Genomic DNA, 24,440 nt, shown 5'->3' with positions numbered 1-24,440 from the left:
AACAAGATGGACTTAATTGATATTTATAGGACATTCCATCCAAAAACAACAGAATACACCTTCTTCTCAAGTGTTCATGGAACATTCTCCAGGATAGATCATATCTTGGGTCACAAATCAAGCCTTGGTAAATTTAAGAAAAGTGAAATTGTATCAAGTATCTTTTCTGACCACAACACTATGAGACTGGATAACAATTACAGGAAAAAATTCTGTAAGAAATACAAACACATGGAGGCTAAACAACACACTACTTAATAACCAAGAGATCACTGAAGAAATCAAAGAGGAAATAAAAAAATACCTAGAAACAAATGACAGTGAAAACACGACAACCCAAAACCTATGGGATGCAGCAAAAGCAGTTATAAGAGGGAAGTTTACAGCTATACAAGCCTACCTTATGAAACAAGAAACATTTCAAATAAACAACCTAACCTTACACCTAAAGCAATTAGAGAAAGAAGAACAAAAAAACCCCCCCAAAGTTAGCAGAAGGAAAGAAAACATAAAGATCAGATCAGAAATAAATGAAACAGAAATGAAGGAAACAATAGCAAACATCAATAAAATTAAAAGCTGGTTCTCTGAGAAGATACACAAAATTGATAGACCATTAGCCAGACTTATCAAGAAAAAAAGGGAGAAGGCTCACATCAATAGAATTAGAAATGAAAAAGGAGAAGTAACAACTCACACTGCAGAAATACAAAGAATCATAAGAGATTACTACAAGCAACTATATGCCAATAAAATGGACAACCTGGAAGAAATGGACAAATTCTTAGAAATGCACAACCTTCCAAGACTGAATCAGGAAGAAACAGAAAATATGAACAGACCAATCACAAGCACTGAAATTGAAACTGTGATTAAAAATCTTCCAACAAACAAAAGCCCAGGACCAGATGGCTTCACAGGTGAATTCTATCAAACATTTAGAGAAGAGCTAACACCTATCCTTCTCAAACTCTTACAAAACATAGCAGAGGGAGGAACACTCCCAAACTCATTTTACGAAGCCACCATCACTCTGATACCCAAACCAGACAACGTTGTCACAAAGAAAGAAAACCACAGGCCAATATCACGGATGAACATAAATGCAAAAATCCTCAACAAAATACTAGCAAAAAGAATCCAACAGCACATTAAAAGGATCATACACCATGATCAAGTGGGGTTTATCCCAGGAATGCAAGGATTCCTCAATATATGCAAATCAATCAACGTGATACACCATTTTAACAAATTGATGGAGAAAAACCATATGATCATCTGAATAGATGCAAAGAAAGCTTTTGACAAAATTCAATATCCATTTATGATAAAAACCCTTCAGAAAGTAGGAATAGAGGGAACTTTCCTCAAAATAATAAAGACCATATATGACAAACCCAAAGCCAACATCGTCCTCAATGGTGAAATATTGAAAGCATTTCCACTAAGATCAGGAACAAGACAAGGTTGCCCACTCTCACCGCTATTATTCAACATAGTTTTGGAAGTTTTAGCCACAGCAATCAGAGAAGAAAAAGAAATAAAAGGAATCCAAATTGCAAAAGAAGAAGTAAAGCTGTCACTGTTTGCAGATGACATGTTACTATACATAGAGAATCCTAAAGATGCCACCAGAAAACTACTAGAGCTAATCAATGAATTTGGTAAAGTAGCAGGATACAAAATTAATGCACACAAATTTCTGGCATTCCTGTACACTAATGATGAAAAATCTGAAAGTGAAATTAAGAAAACACTCCCATTTACCATTGCAACAAAAAGAATAAAATATCTAGGAATAAACCTACCTAAGGATACGAAAGACCTGTATGCAGAAAATTATAAGACACTGATGAAAGAAATTAAAGATGATACAAGCAGCTGGAGAGATATACCATATTCTTGGAGTGGAAGAATCAAAATAGTGAAAAAGACTCTACTACCCAAAGCAATCTGCAGATTCAATGCAATGCATATCAAACTACCACTGGTATTTTTCACAGAACTAGAACAAAAAATTTCACCATTTGTATGAAAAAGACCCCGAATAGCCAAAGCAATCTTGAGAAAGAAAAACGGAGCTGGAGGAATTAGGCTTCCTAACATGAGACTATACTACAAAGCTACAGTAATCAAGACAGTATGGTACTGGAACAAAAACAGAAATATAGATCAATGGAACAGGATAGAAAGTCCAGAGATAAACCCACGCACATATGGTCACCTTATCTTTGATGAAAGAGGCAAGAATATACAGTGGAGAATATATACACTATGAAATGTAAAACAGATAGCTAGTGGGAAGCAGCCACATAGCACAGCGAGATCAGCTCAGTGCTTTGCGACCACCTAGAGGGGTGGGATAGAGAGGGTGGGAGGGAGGGAGATGCTAGAGGGAAGAGCTATGGGGACATATGTATATGTATAACTGATTCACTTTGTTATACAGCAGAAACTAACACACCATTGTAAAGCAATTATACTCCAATAAAGATGTTAAAAAAAAAAAAAACATTATGTGTTGGCAGAATGAGTGAAGAGAAGAAGACAAAAGATACCAAGAGTTGAAGAAGGACAACAACTGAGACTCTCATAATACTGCTGGTGGGAGTACAAGTTGGTATAAATAAATTTGAAAACTGTTTTTCAGCATTTACTAAAGCTGAAGATATACCCTTTGCCCAGTAATTTTACTTCTAGGTATCCCCCAACAGAAATTTAATTCCTATTTCACCAAAATATTTTTACCAGAATTGTCAAACTACCACTGTTCAAAATAGTCCAACATTCACCTACATTAGAAGGGATAAATACATTGTGAGGTATTGGCATAATAGAAAAGTATATACACTTTTAGAAAAAAAGAAACATGAGAATCAGAAGAATATATATTATGGGATTACACTGTTATGAAGTTAAAATATCCAAATACAATTTTTAGTATTAGATGTCAATCCAGTGGTTACATTTGGGTGTTAGGTAAAACTGGAAGAGGATTTGAGGGGCTCCTGGTGTGTTTCAAAATGTTCTTCTTCTTTAGCTAGATGGGTATGTATGAACATATCTACCCAGGTATGCTCAGTAGGTAAAATTAATCGATATGTACATTTATAATTTGTATACTTTCCTATGTGTATGATGTACAATTAAAAGTTTATAAAAATAAAAATGGGAAAAGTGCAGTCTTAACAAAATCAACATTCATTGTCTTCTGCTTTGCCAACTCACTCAAATTCTGAAATAATAGAAAAAGTTCCTGCAACACACTTTATAAATATATTTTGAATTCTTAATCATGTATTCTTATATGCATAAAGGCAACAAATTCTGGCACAGCACCAAGTTAGAATTTAAGCTACATACTTAAAATTAGAACAACTTATTGCATTATTTTCCATGAAACTACTTGAATGTTCTTGGTCTGAGACTAATTGGAAGAAAATGTTATTTACCATCTCATGTGAGAAATGAGGACACTAAGTAAAATTAACTCTTCTGAAACTAATATTTTAGTTTCATTAAGATTTCATAGGGTCAAGACTAGAAAAAGGGCAGTAGAACTTTAAGATATCAACTGTGGTAGATTGCTAGAGCTGCCGTAATAAAGTATCAGAGACTGGGTTGTTTAAACAACAGAAATTTATTTTCTCACAATTCTGGAGAATAGGAGTCTAGGATCAAGGTGTTGGCAGGGTTGATTTCTTCTGAGGCCTCTCTCCTTAGCTTGTAGATGACTGTCTTCTCCCTGTGTCTTCATGTGTCTTTCCTCTGTGTCTGTGCCCTAATTTCCTTTTCCTATAAGGATGCTAGTCATATTGGATTAGGGCTCAACCCAATGTTCTCATTTAATTGTAATGACCTCTTTAAAGGCCCTGTCTCTAAATATTGTCACATTCTGAGGGACTAGAGTTTAGGACTTCAACATATGAATTTTGGGAGGACATAATTCAGCCCATAACAGCAACTAATTTGAGGATTGTGGCAGAATCCTTTTTTCATACCCAAGAAGTATTATAAAAACACCTCCCACTTCTATACCACCAGCACCCAATTTTGCTAGATACGTTTTTCCTAGGCTTCCTGGCCCTTTCTAAGGCCTACAGCCTGAATGATACAGGCCAACCGTGAACATTCCACTTCCCTTTCCAATCATGTGCCTAGGCATAGGCAAGTGATATAACCCTGGCCTATGAAATAGAAGGGGAAATGCATATGGGAAGCTTCTTGGGAAGTTTTCCTATTTCTTAAATAGAGACACGATGGAAGAACCAGCCTAGTTCCTGACTTTAGATTCTGCTTCATGTGGGTTTGAATCTTGGAGCTAAAGGGAGTATCTTGCAGCCCTGAGTGTAACCACTTCATAGACCCTAAGAAAGATAGAGAATAGAGAAGGATGATAGAAAGTCAAGGAAATCACAGTGAAAAACCTGACCCGTAGCTCTGACACAGTGAGTTGAATTAACCTTGGAATTGCCCTACCCCAGACTTCTTGGATATATTTTTTTCTTTAAGCCAATTTCAATTTGATAATCTATTTCTTGAAGCCAAAGACATCTTAATTGATACAAGGATGATGTAATTTGTACTCTAAGTATTTTTGTTGCCCATTTCACAAATACTCTGTGGGAAATGAAAAAAAAAGAATTTTTACCCCATTTTTACATAGTGCTGAGAAAGCCCAGTACATTTTCATCTTACTGTAGATGAAAATGAGGCATCACAGTCACATGGTTTTGCAGCAATATAATTTTACATGAAAGAAAAAAAATCATGCTTAGGCAATAAAAATTGCCTATAATTTGCATTATGTTCTTTGTTCCAGTTTCCCTCCTGAGAGCCTTGTATGTCAATTTTAGACTTACCAGCACTGACAAGGTGACTTAGGAAAATTGCTGACCCCTGGTCTTGTCCAATGGTATGAAAACAATAAAATGCTTCTAGATTTTCGTTTTACACACTGATGTCAACAGATCTCATTCAAATAGACATCTCTTCCAAGAGACTAACCTCCAGTTTCAGTCCAATATATTTGTGCCCCCTTCAGGTTTAAAAACTGTTTTCAAAAACCCTATCTGACATGAATTCAATGAGTTAAGAATCCTTTTGTACCATAATTGTAATCCATTACATCCTGTGAAAAGATATGCATGAAGTGCCCTTCATTTCTCTGTCAAGTCTTTCTTATAATTTATGTGAAATCACCTCACACATTAGGTGTTAAATAAAGGTCACTTTGTTAGATAAGACATATCCCTAACAACTTTCTTTTTAGATCCACAGAGGGTCTTTCACAGATTCTATGGAAATCTGGATTCTCTCTTGCTAGGCAGAGAGTTCTACTTCTTCATTGTCTCCAAATTTCTTTCCAGTGCTTTGCTCATATTCAGTTAACACTGAAACTTGGCATCAAAGCAAGTATTTCAAACTTTATTTGGCTTCAATCTGTATTCAATCTGATACAGATTGACTGGATGACATTTTACATTTCCTGGGGCCTACAAAAAATTTTCCTATTATTCAATCTACCAGTTACTCCATCTGATTTTGGAATGAAGGCAGACAGATTTTCACAGATGGAGGCCACTCTCTCATTGAACTTTAAATAAAGCAGCCAGTACTGTATACTATTTCTACTTTCAGAATTGCATCTAAAAAGGCAAAGAAAAATAACACCTAAATAAATCTAAGGTAAAGTTGTCAGGTTGTTGATTCTGAGTCATTGATCCTGACAGATTTCAGATTGTTGGTTCAGATGGTATTAGGCAAGATCAAAATTGCCCTTGCCCATTTTGACAACCTCTCAGTTATCATCTGCATCTTTATTGCTTCCTGTGAACTTCTTCACTGCCACATTGATTTGATTAGGTGGCACATCAAAGCCAAGTTTTTATGTAGATTAATGATTAAACATGTAATCTGTAATTAAGCCTGTAATTTTAGAATGTGTTCCTAGAGCAGACTTTGAGATAGAGAAGAACTGAGTAAAGGTTTAGGGACGAATTCTCACAGGATATACACCTATACCCAAGCCAGAATTGGGAATGAGGAGAAGCTGACCTGCAATGTGGTTGCACCTAAGACCTCAGTAGAGCCTACAGACTGGTGGCAGGGAGGTCACTCTGAAAGGCTAAAATAGCCCTTTGGAGTTCTCTTAAGCTGAGGGTAGGACTCAGGCCTTTGTATCAACACACAAACCAACCACTGGCTGCCAGCCACCAACAAGAGGGAATGTAACCTTAGGATATCAGTTCCTTGACGCTGAGAGCAATTCCTGGTGAGTGAAGCAGATGACAGTCACACTAGCTGAGGAGATGAGTGCCTCGCACTGAAGAGGGAACGTGGACAGAGCACCACTTGCTTCTTAAGGTAATTCCCTCCATCCAGGAACAACTACTCTAGTATTTGGCTTGTTCTTATTTCATGGGTTAATGTTAAATACTATAGGCCCTACCACTAATATTGATCTTGGAGGGACAGCTAATGCTACCACTTATCTCCTCTTCTATACTATTTAGACTGCCCTCACACTCAGCTGATGCCTCTCCTGGTTTAAATGTCTTGTCTGGTGTGTGCACCAAGATTCTTATCCCTGAGGGATGGGACCCATATGCTACCATGCCCTTCTCAGGCTATGACTGCTGCACTTATTCATTTATTATTGAATCTAAGCATGGAAGCAACACGAGGTACCCCAAAATCACTTGTGTGCCAAACATATTCTTACCTACCAAACTCCTAACGATAAAGGACATTTACCGCTGCCAGCATGGCAATTCCTCTCCTTGCCTCCTGGTCTTTGTACAGATTACTGAGTGGTAGTCAGAGCTTAAATTCCAGTGGGACTTCATCAAATTACCTGGTGAAAGTGACCACCATCTGGAACCAGGTTCTCTAGATGCACAAAGCCTAAAATCTTATAGGGATAGAAAGTATACCTTAAGTAGAACAATGAGGGTGATATTGAGTGGGGCCACTCCTACTTGTACGTGTTGGTTTCCAGACCCATGCATTCTGCCTACTGAGGACACAGCACTTAATTTATGGTAATTACCACACCCTGGAGGATGGTGCCCCATAGTCGGAGATTATTATCTAAACCGATGCCTGAGCAGGGTTTTTAAGAGGCTATCTCAGTGACCTTTCAGGCTGGAAGTTTGTGGGTGGTTGCAGTATGTGAAGGTTCACTGTACAACCCATAACCATTTTGCCACTTCCAGGTCTTCTTAGTCTGAGATGATACTGTGAAGAATCCTGTGTCTTTGTATCACATATTCTGTCAGCCCTTGAAAGTTGTGCTGGCCAAGGTCCTGAGGGCAGAAAAGGCAAACCTATACCCTTAACCTAGTCAGTCCCAGTCAAGATGAATCTGCTTATTTCAGGGTAGAAAGTGCTCGACCTAGTCCATTTGTCATCGAATGGTTGATTAGTCTCCTCAAAGAATTATGCCATACCAGAAGGCTTATTCTCTCTTGCTGGTAGTTTGAGGCATTCAGCAGTGGCAGGAAATACATCAGCCTCAGTGACTTGAAGCCTATGCTATTAAGCCCAAGCATAGGCTTAATAACTGGTAAAATTATGAACAGATAAGGCATGAACTGGGAGAAAATATTTACAAATCACATGTTTCACAATGGATTTGTCTTACAGAGAGCGGGAGCCCTCCATTTTGATGCAGTCCAATTCAGCAAGTTCTTCTTTTATGGGTTTTGCCTTTGTTATAATTTCTAAAAAATCTTTTCCTATCCCAAGGTATCAGATATTTTCTCCAAGATGCTCTCTTAGACTTCTGCATTTTTAGACTTTATATTTGCACCTATGATCTAGGCTTTAGCATGTCTTCAAAATGTAACTAATTTCCTTTTACCTGCTTGTATGGCACCAAGCACTTCTTTCTCCCTTCTTCTGCCACAGGTTAAGTCAGTGCCCACATCTCATCCACCACTGAAGAAAACCTTTCTTTCTTTGGATTTCAAACTACCTGGTTGCTTGGTGATATCAGGTCTATTATAAAAACAATAAAAATTATGATTTTGTAGTTGATCCATCTTTTACTTTTTGTTGAGTGCAGGATATCTTCCAGCTTTCTAAGTTCTAGATATTAGGTGGAACTCTGTTGATTATTATTGTTATTTTAAACAGCTTTATTGAAATATGATTCAACCATCATGAAATTCATCCATTTAAAATATAAAGTTTAGTTATTTTTAGTATATTCAGAGTTGTGCAATCAACACCACTATATACATTGTAATTTTAGAACATTTTCATCACCCTCAAAAAAAAATTCAATATACATTAGCAGTCACTTCCCACATTTCTCTCCCAGCCCTGAATAACCACTAATCTACTTTATGTCTAATTTTGCCCATCCTGGACATTTTATATACACGAAATAATACAGCATGTGGTATTTTTTGACTGGCTTCTTTCCCTTACAAGTTTTTAAGGTTCATCCATGTTCTACCAAGTATCAGAATTCATTTCTTTATATGGATGAATAATATTCCCTTGTATGGATATATCACATTCATCAGTTGATAGATATTTGGATTTTTTCACTTTTTGGTTATTATAAATGATGCTACTATTAAAATTGGTACACATGTTTTTGTGTGTATACAATAATTTTTCATTTCCCTTGGGTATATACCTAGGAGTGGAATTACTGAGTACATGGTTACTTATTTCTAACATTTTAAGGAACTACCAAACTGCTTTCAAAAGTGGTTTTATTTTAAAATTATTTTTCAATGTGCCTAAAACACAATGATTACAGTCATTACGTTCTTTGGACTCATGCCCTATAATCATCATTATTCCACTGATGTATTAGTCTACTGGTGGACTGCTGTAGGGAAAGCCTTATTTTGGACAATCATGTAATAATCCAGGCAAGTGATCATGAAACCCTGAACTAAAGCAATAAAGTGAAAATTTTATTAAAAAATAAGTAAAGTCGGCGGGAAGATGGCGGAAGAGTAAGACGTGGAGATCGCCTTCCTCCTCACGGATACACCAGAAATACATCTACACGTGGAACAACTCCTACAGAACACCTACTGAAGGCTGGCAGAAGACCTCAGAGCTCCCAAAAGGCAAGAAACTCCCCACGTACCTGGGTAGGGCAAAAGAAAAAAGAAAAAACAGAGACAAAAGAATAAGGACGGCACCTGCACCAGTGGGAGGGAGCTGTGAAGGAGGAAAAGTTTCCACACAGTAGGAAGCCCCTCCGCGGGCGGAGACTGCGGGAGACGGAGGGGGGAGCTTCGGGTCCGCGGAGTGGTGCACAGCGACGGGTGTGGAGGGCAAAGCGGGGAGATTCCTGCACAGACGATCGGTGCCGACCGGCACTCACCAACCCGAGAGGCTTGTCTGCTCACCCGCCGGCGCGGGCGGGGCTGCGAGCTGAGGCTCGGGTTTCGGTTTTGGACGGAGCGCAGGGAGAGGACTGGAGTTGGCGGCTTGAGCATAGCCTGAAGGGGTTGGTGCGCCACGACTAGCCGGGAGGGAGTTCGGGGAAAAGCCTGCACCGGCCAAAGAGGCAAGAGACTTTTTCTTCCCTCTTTGTTTCCTGGTGCGCGAGGAGAGGGGTTTAAGAGCGCTGCTTAAAGGAACTCCAGAGACGGGCGCGAGCCGCGGCTAAAAGCGCGAACCCCAGAGACGGGCGCGAGCCGCGGCTGAGGGCGCGAGCCCCCGAGACGGGCGCGAGCCGCGGCGGGAAGCGCGAGCCCCAGAGACGGGCGCGAGCCGCGGCTGAAACCGCGGACCCCAGAGACGGGCGGGAGACGCTGGGGCTGCTGCTGCCGCCACCAGGGGGGCTGTGTGCGAGCGCAGGTCACTCTCCGCGCCCCTCTTCCGCGGAGCCTGTGCAGGCCGCCACTGCCAGGTTCCCGGGATCCAGGGACAACTTCCCCGGGAGTACGCACGGCGGGTCTCAGGCTGGTGCAGCGTCACGCTGGCCTCTGCCGCAGCGTCACGCCGCCTCTGCCGCCGCAGGCCCGCCCCGCACGCAGTGCCCCGCCTTCCCCCATCCCCCAACCCCCGGCCTGAGTGAGCCGGAGCTCCCGAATCAGCGGCTCCTTTAACCCCGTCCTGTCTGAGCAAAAAACAGACGCCCTCCAGCGATCTGCGCGCAGGGGCAGGGCCGGGTACAAAGCTGAGCTCCTGTGAGCTGTGAGAGCAGGGAGGAGAGGGGGAGGTCTCTCCCGGCAGCCGCGGAGGCGGCGGATTGAAGCTCCACAATCAACTTGATGTGCCCTGCATTGTGGAATACCTGAATAGACAGGGAGTGATCCCAAATTGAAGAGGGGGAATTTAGGAGCGAGATCTGTGATTTTTTTCCCTTTTCCTCTTTTTGTGAATGTGTGCGTGTATGCTTCTGTGTGAGATCTTGTCTGTATACTCTTGCTTCCACCATTTGTCCTAGGGCTCTATCCGTCCATGGTTTTTTTTTTTTTTTTAAAAAAAAAATTTTTTTTTTAATAATTAATTTTAATTGTAATAACTTTATTGAACTTTACCTTCGTTCTTTCTTTCTTTCTTTCCTTCCTTCCCTCCTTCCCTCCTTTAGACAGCGAATCACCCCAGGTTGAGGGGGTGGTCTCTGGGAGCAGGATTTATGATTTTTCCCCCTTTGCCTCTCTTTGTGAACGTGTATGTGTATGCTTCTGTGTAAGATTTTCTCTGTATAGCTTTGCTTCCAACATTTGTCCTAGGGCTCTATCCGTCCATGGTTTTTTTTTTTAAAAAAAAAATTTTTTTTTCTTAATAATTTTAATTGTAATAACTTTATTGTACTTTACCTTCGTTCTTTCTTTCTTTCTTTCCTTCCTTCCTTCCCTCCTTTAGACAGCGAATCACCCCAGGTTGAGGAGGTGGTCTCTGGGAGCAGGATTTAGGATTTTTCCCCCTTTGCCTCTCTTTGTGAACGTGTATGTGTATGCTTCTGTGTAAGATTTTCTCTGTATAGCTTTGCTTCCAACATTTGTCCTAGGGCTCTATCCGTCCATGGTTTTTTTTTAAAAAAAAAAATTTTTTTTTTCTTAATAATTAATTTTAATTGTAATAACATTATTGTACTTTACCTTCGTTCTTTCTTTCTTTCCTTCCTTCCTTCCCTCCTTTAGACAGCGAATCACCCCAGGTTGAGGAGGTGGTCTCTGGGAGCAGGATTTAGGATTTTTCCCCCTTTGCCTCTCTTTGTGAACACGTATGTGTATGCTTCTGTGTAAGATTTTCTCTGTATAGCTTTGTTTCCAACATTTGTCCTAGGGTTCTATCTGTTCTTTTTTTTTTTTTTTTCTTTCTAAATATTTTTTAGTACAATAACTATATTATACTTTATTTTATTTTTACTGTATCTTCTTTCTTTCTGTCTTTTTTCCTTCTTTCCCTCCTTCCTTCCTCCCTTCCTCCCTCCCTCCCTCCCTCCTTTCTTTCCTTCTTTGCTTCTTTCTTCCTTCCTTCCTTTCCTCCTTTCCTTCTTTCTTTCCTCAAACTTCTACTAATTCTCTCTACATTTTCTCCTTCTTTCCCTCCTTCCTTCCTTCCTTCCTTCCCCCCTCCCTCCCTTTCTTGCCTTCTTTGCTTCTTTCTTCCTTCCTTCCTTTCCTCCTTTACTTCTTTCTTTCCTCATACTTCTACTAATTCTCTCTACATTTTCTCCTTCTTTCCCTCCTACCTTCCTTCCTTCCTCCCTCCCTCCCTCCTTTCTTTCCTTCTTTGCTTCTTTCTTCCTTCCTTCCTTTCCTCCTTTCCTTCTCTCTTTCCTCAAACTTCTACTAATTCTCTCTACATTTTCTCCTTCTTTCCCTCCTTCCTTCCTTCCTTCCTCCCTCCCTCCCTCCTTTCTTTCCTTCTTTGCTTCTTTCTTCCTTCCTTCCTTTCCTCCTTTCCTTCTTTCTTTCCTCATACTTCTAATAATTCTCTCTACTTTTCCTCCCTTTTATTCTGAGCCGTGTGGATGAAAGGCTCTTGGTGCTCCAGCCCAGGAGGCAGGGCTCTGCCTCTGAGGTAGGAGAGCCAACTTCAGGACACTGATCAACAAGAGACCTCCCAGCTCCACATAATATTAAACGGTGGAAATCTCCCAGAGACCTCCATCTTAACACCAGCACCCAGCTTCACTCAACGACCAGCAAGCCACAGTGCTGGACAACCTATGCCAAACAACTAGCAAAACAGGAACACAACCCCACCCATTAGCAGAGAGACAGCCGAAAATCATAACAAGGCCACAGACACCCCAAAACACACCACCAGACGTGAACCTGCCCACTAGAGAGACAAGATCCAGCCTCATCCAGCACAACACAGGCACTAGTCCCCTCCACCAGGAAGCCTACACAACCCGCTGAAACAACCTTAGCCACTGGAGACAGACATCAAAAACAACGGGAACTACGAACGTGCAGCCTGCAAAAGGAGACCCCAATCACAGTAAGATAAGCAAAATGAGAAGACAGAAAAACACACAGCAGATGAAGGAGCAAGATAAAAACCCACCAGACCTAACAAATGAAATAGGCAATCTACCTGAAAAAGAATTCAGAATAATGATAGTAAGGATGATCCGAAATCTTGGAAGTAGAATGGACAAAATGCAAGAAACAGTCAACAAGGACCTACAAGAACTAAAGATGAAACAAGCAACGATGAACAACGCAATAAATGAAATTGAAAGTACTCTAGATAGGATCAATAGCAGAATAACTGAGGCAGAAGAACGGATAAGTGACCCGGAAGATAAAGTAGTGGAAATAACTACTGCAGAGCAGAATAAAGAAAAAAGAATGAAAAGAACTGAGGACAGTCTCAGAGAGCTCTGGGACAACATTAAACGCACCAACATTCGAATTATAGGGGTTCCAGAAGAAGAAGAAAAAAAGAAAGGGACTGAGAAAATATTTGAAGAGATTATAGTTGAAAACTTCCCTAATATGGGAAAGGAAATAGTTAATCAAGTCCAGGAAGCACAGAGAGTCCCATACAGGATAAATACAAGGAGAAATACGCCAAGACACATATTAATCAAACTATCAAAAATTAAATACAAGGAAAGCATATTAAAAGCAGCAAGGGAAAAACAACAAATAACACACAAGGGAATCCCCATAAGGTTAACAGCTGATCTCTCAGCAGAAACCCTACAAGCCAGAAGGGAGTGGCAGGACATACTGAAAGTGATGAAGGAGAAAAACCTGCAACCAAGACTACTCTACCCAGCAAGGATCTCATTCAGATTTGATGGAGAAATTAAAACCTTTACAGACAAGCAAAAGCTGAGAGAGTTCAGCACCAGCAAACCAGCTTTACAACAAATGCTAAAGGAACTTCTCTAGATAAGAAATGCAAAAGAAGGAAACGACCTATAATAATGAACCCAAAACAATATAGAAAATGGGAATAGGAACATACATATCGATAATTACCTTAAATGTAAAGGGACTAAATGCTCCCACCAAAAGACACAGATTGGCTGAATGGATACAAAAACAAGACCCTTATATATGCTGTCTACAAGAGACCCACCTCAGACCTAGAGACACATACAGACTGAAAGTAAGGGGATGGAAAAAGATATTCCATGCAAATGGAAACCAAAAGAAAGCTGGAGTAGCTATTCTCATATCAGACAAAATAGACTTTAAAATAAGGACTATTAAAAGGGATAAAGAAGGACACTACATAATGATCAAGGGATCGATCCAAGAAGAAGATATAACAATTGTAAATATTTATGCACCCAACATAGGAGCACCTCAATACGTAAGGCAAATACTAACAGCCATAAAAGGGGAAATTGACAGTAACACATTCATAGTAGGGGACTTTAACACCCCACTTTCACCCATGGACAGATCATCCAAAATGAAAATAAATAAGGAAACACAAGCTTTAAATGATACATTAAACAAGATGGACTTAATTGATATTTATAGGACACTCCATCCAAAAACAACAGAATACACATTTTTCTCAAGTGCTCATGGAACATTCTCCAGGATAGATCATATCTTGGGTCACAAATCAAGCCTTGGTAAATTTAAGAAAATTGAAATTGTATCAAGTATCTTTTCTGACCACAACGCTATGAGACTAGATATCAATTACAGGAAAAGATCTGTAAAATATACAAACACATGGAGGCTAAACAATACACTACTTAATAATGAAGTGATCACTGAAGAAATCAAAGAGGAAATCAAAAAATACCTAGAAACAAATGACAATGGAGACACAACGACCCAAAACCTATGGGATGCAGCAAAAGCAGTTCTAAGGGGGAAGTTTATAGCAATACAAGCCCACCTTAAGAAGCAGGAAACATCTCGAATAAACAACCTAACCTTGCACCTCAAGCAATTAGAGAAAGAAGAACAAAAAAGCCCCAAAGCTAGCAGAAGGAAAGAAATCATAAAAATCAGATCAGAAATAAATGAAAAAGAAATGAAGGAAACGATAGCAAAGATCAATAAAACTAAAAGCTGGTTCTTTGAGAAGATAAACAAAATAGATAAACCACTAGCCAGACTCATCAAGAAAAAAAGGGAGAAGACTCAAATCAATAGAATTAGAAATGAGAAAGGAGAAATAACAACTGACACTGCAGAAATACAAAAAATCATGAGAGATTACTACAAGCAACTCTATGCCAATAAAATGGACAATCTGGAAGAAATGGACAAATTCTTAGAAATGCACAACCTGCCAAGACTGAATCAGGAAGAAATAGAAAATATGAACAGACCAATCACAAGCACTGAAATTGAAACTGTGATTAAAAATCTTCCAACAAACAAAAGCCCAGGACCAGATGGCTTCACAGGTGAATTCTATCAAACGTTTAGAGAAGAGCTAACACCTATCCTTCTCGAACTCTTCCAAAATATAGCAGAGGGAGGAACACTCCCAAATTCCTTCTACGAGGCCACCATCACCTTGATACCAAAACCAGACAAGGATGTCACAAAGAAAGAAAACTACAGGCCAATATCACTGATGAACATAGATGCAAAAATCCTCAACAAAATACTAGCAAACAGAATCCAACAGCACATTAAAAGGATCATACACCATGATCAAGTGGGGTTTATTCCAGGAATGCAAGGATTCTTCAATACACGCAAATCTATCAATGTGATAAACCATATTAACAAATTGAAGGAGAAAAACCATATGATCATCTCAATAGATGCAGAGAAAGCTTTTGACAAAATTCAACACCCATTTATGATAAAAACCCTCCAGAAAGTAGGCATAGAGGGAACTTTCCTCAACATAATAAAGGCCATATATGACAAGCCCACAGCAAACATCATCCTCAATGGTGAAAAACTGAAAGCATTTCCACTAAGATCAGGAACAAGACAAGGTTGCCCACTCTCACCACTCTTATTCAACATAGTTTTGGAAGTTTTAGCCACAGCAATCAGAGAAGAAAAGGAAATAAAAGGAATCCACATTGGAAAAGAAGAAGTAAAGCTGTCACTGTTTGCAGATGACATGATACTATACATAGAGAATCCTAAAGATGCTACCAGAAAACTACTAGAGCTAATCAATGAATTTGGTAAAGTAGCAGGATACAAAATTAATGCACACAAATTTCTGGCATTCCTGTACACTAATGATGAAAAATCTGAAAGTGAAATGAAGAAAACACTCCCATTTACCATTGCAACAAAAAGAATAAAATATCTAGGAATAAACCTACCTAAGGATACGAAAGACCTGTATGCAGAAAATTATAAGACACTGATGAAAGAAATTAAAGATGATACAAATAGATGGAGAGAAGAATCTTGGATGGGAAGAATCAACATTGTGAAAATGACTCTACTACCCAAAGCAATCTACAGATTCAATGCAATCCCTATCAAACTACCACTGGCATTTTTCACAGAACTAGAACAAAAAATTTCGCAATTTGTATGGAAACACAAAAGACCCCGAATAGCCAAAGCAATCTTGAGAACGAAAAAAGGAGCTGGAGGAATCAGGCTCCCTGACTTCAGACTATACTACAAAGCAACAGTAATCAAGACAGTATGGTACTGGCACAAAAACAGAAAGATAGATCAGTGGAACAGGATAGAAAGCCCAGAGATAAACCCACGCACATATGGACACCTTATCTTTGATAAAGGAGGCAGGAATGTACAGTGGAGAAAGGACAGCCTCTTCAATAAATGGTGCTGGGAAAACTGGACAGGTACATGTAAAAGTATGAAATTAGATCACTCCCTAACACCATACACAAAAATAAGCTCAAAATGGATTAAAGACCTAAATGTAAGGCCAGAAACTATCAAACTCTTTGAGGAAAACATAGGAAGAACACTCTATGACATAAATCACAGCAAGATCCTTTCTGACCCACCTCCTAGAGTAATGGAAATAAAAACAAAAATAAACAAATGGGACCTAATGAAACTTCAAAGCTTTTGCACAGCAAAGGAAACCATAATCAAGACCAAAAGACAACCCTCAGAATGGGAGAAAACATTTGCAAATGAAGCAACTGACAAAGGATTAATCTCCAAAATTTACAAGCAGCTCATGCAGCTCAATAACAAAAAAACAAACAACCCCATCCAAAAATGGGCAGAAGACCTAAACAGACATTTCTCCAAAGAAGATATACAGAATGCCAACAAACACATGAAAGAATGCTCAACATCATTAATCATTAGAGAAATGCAAATCAAAACTACAATGAGATATCATCTCACACCAGTCAGAATGGCCATCATCAAAAAATCTAGAAACAATAAATGCTGGAGAGGGTGTGGAGAAAAGGGGACACTCTTGCACTGCTGGTGGGAATGTGAATTGGTCCAGCCACTATGGAGAACAGTATGGAGGTTCCTTAAAAAACTACAAATAGAATTACCATACGACCCAGCAATCCCACTACTGGGCATATACCCTGAGAAAACCAAAATTCAAAAAGAGTCATGTACCAAAATGTTCATTGCAGCTCTATTTACAATAGCCCGGAGATGGAAAGAACCTAAGCGCCCATCATCGGACGAATGGATAAAGAAGGTGTGGCACATATACACAATGGAATATTACTCAGCCTTAAAAAGAAATGAAATTGAGTTATTTGTAATGAGATGGATAGACCTAGAGTCTGTCATACAGAGTGAAGTAAGTCAGAAAGACAAAGACAAATACCGTATGCTAACACATATATATGGAATTTAAGGGGAAAAAATGTCATGAAGAACCTAGGGATAAGACAGGAATAGAGGCGCAGACCTACTGGAGAACGGACTTGAGGATATGGGGAGGGGGAAGGGTGAGTTTTGACAGGGCGAGAGAGAGTCATGGACATATACACACTAACAAACGTAGTAAGGTAGATAGCTGGGGGGAAGCAGCCGCAAGGCACAGGGATATTAGCTCGGGGCTTTGGGACAGCCTGGAGGGGTGGGAGGGGGAGAGTGGGAGGGAGGGAGACGCAAGAGGGAAGACACATGGGAGCACATGTATATGTATAGCTGATTCACTTTGTTATAAATCAGAAACTAACACACTATTGTAAAGCAATTATACCCCAATAAAGATGTTAAAAAAAAAAATAAGTAAATAAAAATATGGAATTATTTAAGAAGAAGTACTGACAAAATCACAATCCCATTATAGGTGGGAATGAAAGAGAAAAAGGAATCAAGGGTGCTTTTTACATAAAGCCCACTCATGCAGACTTATTGAGGCAAGTTAGGCTATTGCTACAATTTGCACAAGCTATTAGATACTTTTGATTTGCATAATAATTTTATTTGCTTAAACATTTCTTTACATTTTTTGCTATTTGTAAATAAGGGTGGCAATGAAATATTGCCTAAGAATTTAAATTACAGTTTTAATAAATATAGAGAGATATTCATATGTATTTAAGTAACTTGATTATCAGTTACCCCTGAACAAAGTTACATTTTGTTTCTGATTTAACAAAAACTGCTGATATTATTTGCTCATTTTTGATGCTGCCAGTAATAAAAACAAACAAAAACACAGAAAACACTGTACTTGTACTGCTTCACAACGTCCTAGGAATTTTCTGTCCGGCTGTTTTTTTACTTCGAGTCTGTATTAGCTGCTTTGGTCCTTGCAGAAGGTCAGCATGGATTCTGGTGTCTTAACTCTATCATTTGGCAGAGATAATGTGCTAATATGCTTCTTGCTCCTAACTCTAAAAGTAACCCAGTGCTTCTTCTCGTTGACTTACGTCCCAAATCATTACTTGATTTCTAGATTGACCTCTTCTAGGTAACTAAGAAAATAACACCAGTCTGTTGAATGACTTTCTGATTTCCTGCTCCATGAAGCTCATAATATTCTTCTACCAATAAGGAGAGCTGGCCTTCGTATTCACACTCTGTTATCACTCAGCTACACTTGCTTCCCCAAAAGTCTAGCACTAAGATATAATAGAGTTACTTTGCTAACCTCGTTGATCTTGATACTTTGCAAATTGCCATAGGCCTTTTAAATAATTTTCATTTTTCTTAAATATAACAGTGCAGTTAAAAAGTTATGCAATTTTTTTCTTTATAACACCTGTTTCAGAAATCATTATAGCTCAAGTTTCTTCATGGCATAAATTGCCTTATTTTGATTTCATCACTTTTTATGTCATTTCTTTTCCATGTCAATATGATTAAGGCTATATTTAGAAACAGTATTTTCAGACAACCTTTGCTTATGTAGCTGCAGTTTTTGTGAACATGCTTTAGGGTTTCAATTTCCACGCAAATACACCCTTTCTCTTTACAGCTTGCTTTCCTCATTCTCGACCGCCCTCCCCCCCACACAACTGCACACAGAATCCAGATAGATTTAATTCTTCTTAGTGTGGTTAAGTCAAAATGGTGGAACACTCTTATTTTTCATTGATATTTGCTTTCCTACTCTTCAGAAGCTTGATTATGAATCATACAAGCAATCTCAAAATACAGTTTAAATAAGATTCCTTTATTCTTTCTTTAGATGGCTGACTTGAAGAATAGCACAACTATTGGCATCCAGAAGGATCAGAGAACTAGGGAGCCTCCCACTGAGGTCCTGAAGGCCAGTGGTAATGAACTAAGCCACAGGGGCCACTGTGCTGGGGTATATCTCCTAGCCAGTGCAGCCCAACAAAATCGGTTTAGACATGTATATATCCATTACACTGACAATGATACAGTAGACTCATATCTATATAATATTTTACATCCTATTGTCCTGGCTGCAGTCCTAAAAATGTGGTCAGAAGAAAGGAAAAAGAAAATAGAAAATGACATATATACTAAATAGTATTTTCTTTTTCACCAAAACAAAACAAAGTTAATTTTAACTCTATATGTATTTTATTCTTTTTTTTTTTTTTTGGTCATTGGTTGAGGATATCTTTGAAAAGTTTATGTGTCTACTTATCTCTTTTCAGATAGTGATGAAAAGGGAAACTACTTTTATGAGTTCCATTAGCTTCTGTTGTAAAGAACTGAAAAAACATTAGAATATCAGGGACTTTCTTCCAGAAAAATCTAGTAAAAACATTCTTAATGACATACTTCATTCGTTATTGGCTCTTTGAAAGTTCCCCTCCCATTTGAAGCTTTGCAGTTAGCTCAAAAAGGGAGCATCTGGCATCAAATTATGAGTAAAAATGCTTAATAAAAGAGCTACTGTCAGAGCCTGCCTTATGGGCTGGTGGAATAACAGAGCTGCTTTACAAGATGAAATAGGAGAGGCCAAAAGGCAGACCTTTCCCTTATCCCCTCCCCAAATGCAGGCTTTATTACACCATCACAGTATCTCAGTTCTCCAGAGTTCTTTCTTTCTTTTTGGTTGGTGACTAAAGGGCTCTTTTGAAATGTTAATTTTACCATCAAGAGGCAGTATGGTCTAATCTTTAAGAATGTGGGCCTTAGAATCAGATCTCCAGTGTTCTAATCTTTGCTCTGACACTTACTATGAGTTACTTAATGTTATCTCTAAGTAAGATTAGTGTTAATCTAAAAGAGGTCACCTGATCTCTTAAAATTTCTGTAAGAATGAAATGACATATCCATATTCAGTTCCTAAAATAACTCTCGACACTTAGTAAGTACTCATTAAATATTAGCTATTAATATCATTATGTAAGAGGGGAAATACATTCATCACCATGAATTAACTCCTTTGATACAATGTGCTTCTCATTCTAGCAGGATTCTGCATTGATAGAACAGGGAACAGTGGAGGGGAAGGTCAGGATACGTCTTGAGTACTAAAGACTGTGAAGAGAATGTGGGCTTGGTGTATGTTATAATTTCTCATTATTCTTAAAGATAGTTTCCAAAGTTGTATAAATTTCAGGCCCCACAAGACACGGATCCTCTCCTGTCAACATGAGTAGTGCCTCTCCAAATTTAATGCACACATGCACCACTTAGGCATTTCATTAAAAGATTTCAATTTAGAGAAAATATTTGCAAATGATATGACTGGTGAGGGGTTAATAACCAAAATATATAAACCGCTCCTACAGCTCAACATCAAAAAACAAACCAATTAAAAAATGAACAGAAGACCCGAATAGACATTTTTCCAAAGAGGACATGAAGATGGCCAACGGGTCATCATTAAAACCACAATGAGATATCACTTCACACCTATCAGATCAGTTATCATCTAAAAGAACACGAATAACAAGCGTCGGTGAGGATGTGGAGAAAAAGGAACCCTCGAACACTGTGGGTGGGAATGTAAACTGGTACAGCCACTATAGAAAACAGTATGGAGGTTTCTCAAAAAACTAAAAATAGAACTACCATATGACCTAGCAATTCCACTCCTGGGTATATATCCAAAGAAAATGAAAACACTAATTTGAAAAGACACATGTACCCCAATGTTCATAGCATTATCTACAATTGTCAAGATATGGAAGCAACAGATCAACAGATAAAGAAGAAAAAAAAAAAACCCCACACACAATGGATTGCTACTCAGCCATAAAAAAATAACAATATTTTGCCATTTGCAACAACGTGGATGGACTTGGAGGGTATTATGCTAAGTGAAATAAGTCAGACAGAGAAATACAAATAATGTATGATATCATGTATCTGTGCAATCTAAAAAATAAACAAACTATTGAAAATAACAAAAAAGAAACAGACTCACAGATAGTTACCAGTGGGAAGATGGAAGTGGGGAGGGGCAAGATAGGGGTAGGGGACTATTATGTACAAAATAAATAAGCTACAAGAATGTATTGTACAACACAGGGAATATAGCCAATGTTTCGTAATAACTATAGAGTATAACCTTTAAAAATTGTGAATCACTGTGTCATATACCTGTAACATATAATATCGTACATCAACTATAATTTTAAAAGTTTAAAAAATCTGGGATGGGGCCCAAGATTCTAGATTTCTAATAGGCTGACACCAATGCTGGTGGTTTCTCTGGAAGCACATTATGAGTAACAAGAACAGAGAATATTTTGAGTAAAGATACAATCAAACATGGCATTAGACCTTCCCATTCTCCACTGTGTCATACCAGCACTGCCACTGCAGTGACCGTGGCCAAAAATCCCTTAGTGCACATTTGGCCACACATAATGATCCTGCATTTTTACTGGGTCATGCATTGTGATGTCAGGACTCAACACAGTTCGAGAGTAGAAATGTGATCAAATTATCATTTGGCTAATTGAGAGGACTGGTTCTATTGCCTTTGATTGAAGATACATCAAAGTTAGACCCTCTGGGAACATAACAGGAAAAGCAACTCAGTGAAGGCTCTCTAGTGCCTCTATGGGAAGCACTCCATTGCCCGACCTTCTGATAATAAGCCCTTGTGAGGTAAGAATCACATTATCAAATACTTTTAGAACGTTTACTTTTGACACTGGATCGACCAAAATTTCATGAATTTTTGTGCTAAGAGAAATCTTGGAGACTCTTTAATTCAACTCTCTCTCTACTCATAGATTAGAAATTTGAGGTCCAGAGGTATTAAGTGACTTGTGCAAGACAACACAGTTAGGAGCAGAATTGTCTCCTAAGCCTAGTTTTCCTCTAACCATGTTGTCCCTAGAAGGATGGAGAACAAGCTTTAAGCAGGAAAAGAATGCTACCAACCCATGGTAACCTCTAACATGCAGGATAGGTGAGCTTATACTGAGGTATTTGAATGGGAGGTATAATAAGGACAGAGGTGGCCAAGGAAGGTTTTAGAGGATATCTGGGACTGAAGCTGGACTTCAAAGGAAGAATGAACCAGATGCAAATTCAGTTTTCCAATAAAAGAGTCCCATTGAAAAGGACTATGCTCTGTGGTTATCATGGAACCCAGGGAATAGCAATCAACCGTAATGGAACTTATTTTCTGGAGAGACGGCTGAGCAAGAGACATCTGGGACCTGGAAAACTGAAATACTGATTAATATAGCAGATGTATCGTAGGAGCAGAAGGTCCAGGCAGGTCCAGGGAGGTCCTGAAGGTAAAACTATTCCTGGAGACTGTGTTTTAGGGAATGGGAATTAAGTTCTCATGAGGATTTTTGGAGTAAATAGTCTTTGGAAAACAAGAAAGGGTACCAGACATAAAAAACAAAGGCAGGGATTCAGGCATAAGGAAATAAGACATGTCAGAACTGCAATATGAAGAGAGGAATTAATTTCAAGGGATAAAACAATGTCAGAGGTATTGGTATTCAGGTACACAGTCAGAGCAGGGCCAACAGCATGGCTGATATGGCACTATCTGCTAGCCCAAGGATCTGAGAATTCCCCTTGACCAAGAACAGAATTATCTACAGGTAGAGACAGATGAATTAACTGACCACAATTTGGATTATGAGGGCAATGGAATCTAGGACTGAGACATCTCACCATCAACGGAGACAAGGCCCTCTTCTCTGAGGGTCAGCTATGTTAGGATGGAATAGTGTGCCATACAGCCTAAGGTACTACAACAGAAAAACTAGGGAGATAGAGCTGTAGACTCTGGAGCCAAGTCATTTTGCAGCTCCCTCTATTTAGGGATGATGTGTTTGGCTTGTGAAAAGATCACTGGGATTGGACGTGAGTCTGGATCAAAGTTTTCAGTCTGACACTGATCTATTGTGCGAACGTAGTCAAGGCACTTATTTACTTTCCTTGAGCCAAATTTGCTCACCTGTAAAATGGGGCATGGAAACTGCCTTGTTCATTTCACATTTTTTAGGGTATCGTTTTAAAAGTATTTAAAAATAATTTCAGACTTAGAAAAAAATTACAAAAATAGTACAAAAAATGACCATAGACACACACTGTATACCGTTCTGCCAGACTCCCCAAATATTAACTTTTTCTAAATCACATTTGCTTTATCATTCTGTGTGTGCATATGTGACTTTTTTCTGAACCATGTGAGAGTAGGTTACAGATATGATGCCCCTTTACCCCCAAATACTTCCATGTGTGTGTTTCCTTCAAACAAGAACATTCTATCACACACACATGACAGTTCTAAAAATAAGGAAATTAATTATCTAACCTAAGAAAAATTCGTATTTTTCCAATTATCCTAAAACATCCTTTAGAGGAAAATTTTTGTGGTGTGTATGTGTGCTCTGGTAGAGGATCCAGTCCAGGATCTTAGATTGTATTTAACCATCAAATCTTGTCTCTTTTAATCTTCCCCAGTCTTTGTCTTTCACGACCTTATTGTTTTTGAAGAATATTTTGTAAAATGTCCCTCAATAGGATTTTTGATGTTTTCTCATAAGTTAACTCAGCTTGTTCATTTTTGACTGACAAGAATAATACTGACTTCATATTTTGTTGTCAGAGTCAAAAGCAATAATCTGTATGAAACTGCTTTAGTAAAATGTAAAGTTCTATCCCAAACCTAGGGTTGAGAATTAAAAGGATTATTACTCCTTTCAATCCCAATCCTCATCTCTGCTCTTATCCTCTAGCATATGTGGTATTTCTCCTGAAAAGTAGCACTAGGATACACTGCCTTACTTAGGTACAGCAGTGAAGCTGGAGGATAATCGAATCCTATGTCATGTTCGCTAAGAGAGAAACTTTAAAACACTAGTGTTATAATAACCTAGGGCGCTCCTAACCTCCTCTTGCTGTCTCCCTATTTCTTTTCACCTAGGAATCTCCCCTTGTAAAATCTTTGCACATTTAATTGCATCTTGGTGTCTACCTCCCAAAGGACCTGGACTAATAGAGGGAACTACTGCTCTCCTGGACACTGTGGGAAGAATAAGAAAAAAAAAAATTATTATCTCTCCCTGAAAAGCAGGGCACTGTACTGAAATAGGCAAGTTGTCTAGCAAAATAACATCTTATGAATTCTTCTCCCTGAATCAGTCCAAATCATCAGGCTTTGAAACCATAGTCAAATGTCACCAACCATTTGCATTCTAGAGACAGCAGGGAACATCAACTCCA

This window comes from Phocoena sinus, chromosome 2 (genome assembly GCF_008692025.1).
Source record: "Phocoena sinus isolate mPhoSin1 chromosome 2, mPhoSin1.pri, whole genome shotgun sequence".
Classification (NCBI taxonomy): domain Eukaryota; kingdom Metazoa; phylum Chordata; class Mammalia; order Artiodactyla; family Phocoenidae; genus Phocoena; species Phocoena sinus.
The sequence above is the reverse complement of the archived record's forward strand: the minus strand, read 5'-3'. Positions refer to the sequence as shown.